The 3,883-nt window shown below is 32.8% G+C and overlaps 1 non-coding gene across 1 annotated transcript; it reads left to right on the forward strand.

Moving 5' to 3' along the window:
- The first annotated feature begins 2,342 nt into the window (after positions 1-2,342).
- On the forward strand, positions 2,343-2,449 carry LOC121133075. Its single transcript, XR_005869819.1, has one exon. It is a non-coding gene; the product is annotated as a U6 spliceosomal RNA (small nuclear RNA).
- Positions 2,450-3,883: the final 1,434 nt, after the last annotated feature.

A 3,883-nucleotide genomic window follows, 5' to 3' on the forward strand; every position in this document is an offset into this window, starting at 1 on the left:
ACTGAAGTGAAATTAGAATGTCTAGCTAATGTGAGTAGAGCTAATGTGAGAGAGAATCACATGCAGTCTCAGAATCCCAAAGTCTTTCACTGACAGACAAGATGAAGAATGTTACCTTCCTTAATTCTGTGGTTAAACAGATATAACTTAAATTAGGGCCATGGCAGACCCTGTTTAAAGCAGTTAATTTGGATGTTAAGACGGATTTGAATTTTTCTTGACTTTCTGTGAAATATCTGGAACAGTCACAGTGAGTTCCAGTGTGAGCTCCTAAAAGGAGGCTTCCCTAATTAGCTTTTGTTCCCTCCTCTCTATGAGTTCCTGCCCCATAGAGGATAACACATTAGAATAAAACGCAATGAAATGAAAAGTCATGTATTTCATGAGCATCCCTACTAACTCTAATTCAATTTAAGGCTGAAAGATAACCACTTGTTTCAAAATAACTAGTGAACTGTAGCTGCTTTTAAATTCATATAAATATTTATAAGTATATAAGAATTCATCCAAAATCTGTGTTACAAAACAAATACATAAAATTAATAGTCACAGCTCAAAAGAACAAAGCATTATTAGTTTATTGGAAATGCTCCCAAAAGCAATTTTCTCTTCCTGTTGACACTCATTTGGATGCTTGAACTTGCGTGTGTAACAACACCGTTTTAAACACTGCACACAAGTGTTCCATAGATTTGTTCTTTGCTTATGTGAGTAGACAAATAAAAGTTAAAATGGATTCCTTACTTCAACAGATGCAGAAATTTCCAAAGTGGATATCACAATTTATATAGGAAGCACTGCCTTGGAAATCTATTTGGTTCACTTCTTTATCAACACACATTTGTGGATGTGAATTGTAGCCCTTTGTATAAAGAAATATATATACCTGATCCTTGATGCTGCTGACAGTGTTTCACATATGAATCTTGTGTGTATATCATATAACAAATGTGAAGGATCTATTTAAATTACCACTTCTTAAGAAGTTATACCTCTATAAATTAATAATATTAACCATCCTCTCACACCAGCCTCTTGGAAACTGAGGCTACATTCATTTGACACCATTCCTAGATTTCTTTCTTTTTCTTTTCTATTTAGTGCTGGATGTATTTGGTATGCATGAATTACTTAAAGTTCTAATTATAAGATGGCATTAAAATAAAATCAGATGAATAAGTAGTATTTGGCATTAGCAATCTGAGAAGAGACCAATAAGCAGTCCTGACTCTTGCTGTTCCAGCAGTTAGTAGGAACTCACGTATCCGCACATATCATATCATGAACTTACCTAAACTGTATAAGAACAGTGAGAAAACTAGCAGGATCCCCTTTACAGACAAGTCAAGTGTATGTGTTATATCCAGGTGAAGGAAGGTGAGTTAGCATGTCAAGGGTGTGGGGTGACTGTTCTTATTCTACTAATACAGAATAAGTCTTTGCTTAAGGAAATACGCAAATGAGCCCAAGAGATTTTCCAGGATCCTGGCTTGTGTTTGTAACTAAACAAGCAGAGAATTGTTTACTTATCTGATCACCAAGATCAAACAGATTATTTTCTTCAAACTTCTTCTTCTGGAATCTTATTGCCTATTTTAAGAAACAGCACAAAGGCAGGGACAAGAGATCATTGGGAAATTGCTAGCTGCACAGCACACGCATCTGAATTTAACCCGTGGAAGGCAACTGAAAGAACCAGTGTGACAGAGGCTTGCCTTCTCAGTCCAGGGCAGGGAAAGCAGAAACAGGGTGAAGGTTGTAATCACTGGCCTCTCAAGCAGCCTACTTGGTGATTTACAGGTCATTGGGAGATCATGTCTCAAAAACCAGGGTGGTTAGTGCCTGAGAAACAGCACCAGTAGTTGTCTTCTTGGTTTTCACATGTGTTTACACACATGTAGAGATATACCTGTACACATATGTGTATCCAAAAACATACAAACATGCACATACAAACACACACACACACACACACACAAACACACGTACACAGGCAAACACAAAGAAATAAAACCTTAAAGATGAGATTAATTTAAGTCTGTACCTCTTTCCCATTTCATTAATTCACTCAATTTTCCAATTTCCACCAAAATCCTTAAATGGAATATTTATGTTTTGTTTCTGTGGTTACTGAGTTGGTTTTCACCATTTACTAAAGTAGAAAACTGACTTATGTGATTTAAAATTTTATATAATATATCGTGATTTACTTACCATATATAAAAAAATCAAACAGAAAAATCAAGTTACATATTTATGGAAATTTAATTGTAATTAAGATATAAACACTAGGTTTATATTTAGCTGCATAAGTGAACATAAGTGCTGAAAACACAGTAAGTGTGCTTACTTTGGCAGCACGTATTCTAAAATTGGAATAATACAGAGAAGATTAACATGGCCTCTGTGAAATGATGACATACAAATTCATGAAATCTTTCATATTTTTAAATATAAGAAAAGCAACCTAAAGCTGATATACATAAATCAAATTTAATAACTCATAGAGCTGTGTGGGAGAGTGTTACATAAATATTATGTTTACCATTATTGGTGAAAGGACATTTAGCTTGTTTCTAGCTTTTTTTCATTTCAAGTGTGGATAAAGTGAATGTTTTTATACTTGTTTCTTTACACTCAGGCAAATGATTCCAAGCAAAGGGCTCCTTCAACATTATTCACTCATAACTGCTTTCACCCAAGAAAATCTTAGATGTTCCCAGGCATATTGATGTGTAAAATTTATATATATATACCAATATTTTAAGAAAATAAATGATAAATATTTATTTGGAGTACATTTTGATTTAGAATGAATCTGATTCTCCCCCTTGCAAATATCAAAGAAAATGTGTACAATAATGGCTGGGTACACTTATATATTTTGTATAAATTCTCATGGATGAAAATTTGATATTATAAGACCTAGAGAATTTTCAATCCTATTTGGAGCTGGCTAATATTTTATTTTATTATACTTGATGCTGGCAATGTTCCTTCACATTAAATACCTAGTACAAAATGACAGTAGCATGTTTATGGCTCTCAAAATTTGTTAGAATTTCTATCCTACTCCCAAGCCAAAATTAATTTAATTATATTTTAAAATGAAAGTTAATTCAAACAACAATTTAAAAACAATCATTCTAGCATGAAATACTCTGAAGATATACAAAAATAATTTTATATTACTATGTTAAATAATGATAGTTAATACTAAACATCCTTGTTTTCCATGATGGCTTGCAAAGATGGCATGTGGTTAAAAGTACTTCCTGCTCATTTGGAAAACCCATATTTAATTCCTAGACCCCACATACGGAAGCTCATAAAACATCTGAAACTACAGTTTCACTGGTACCAACATGAGCACCAGACAGGTGCATACAAACATGAAGGCAAAAAACAGAAAATCAAAATACATAAACCTACTATTAAGTCATTGTTTTTCATCAATCAGTCATTGTGTTTACATGAGAGCAGACACCACCGAATTCTGAAACCACACTTTTTCAAACAAGATCACAATGAAGTGACCATAACTGAGGGAACATTGCAAAAAGATTTTTATTACTGCATATTTAAAAACCTCCTTGATTTTTTCAATTATTTAATGATGCTCACATTTAGTTACAAGGACCAAATGTAATCACTCACAAATTAAGAAGCTATGTTATAAAATATATACTAGAAGAAGAAATAATTGATAATTGTATAGGAAATATTTAAACCTCTACATGTATTTTCCAATGTTTTCATCATTTAACATCCTCTGCATATGAGAAATCTTGTTACTCATTTCTACAGTACTTCATATTTTAAGTGTTTTAGTAAACGAATTCCTTTACTATTATTTAATTTGGCATCTTTGTAAAGACTTAAT

Source organism: Mesocricetus auratus, unplaced genomic scaffold (assembly GCF_017639785.1).
Source record: "Mesocricetus auratus isolate SY011 unplaced genomic scaffold, BCM_Maur_2.0 Super-Scaffold_100019, whole genome shotgun sequence".
NCBI classification, from domain to species: Eukaryota; Metazoa; Chordata; class Mammalia; order Rodentia; family Cricetidae; genus Mesocricetus; species Mesocricetus auratus.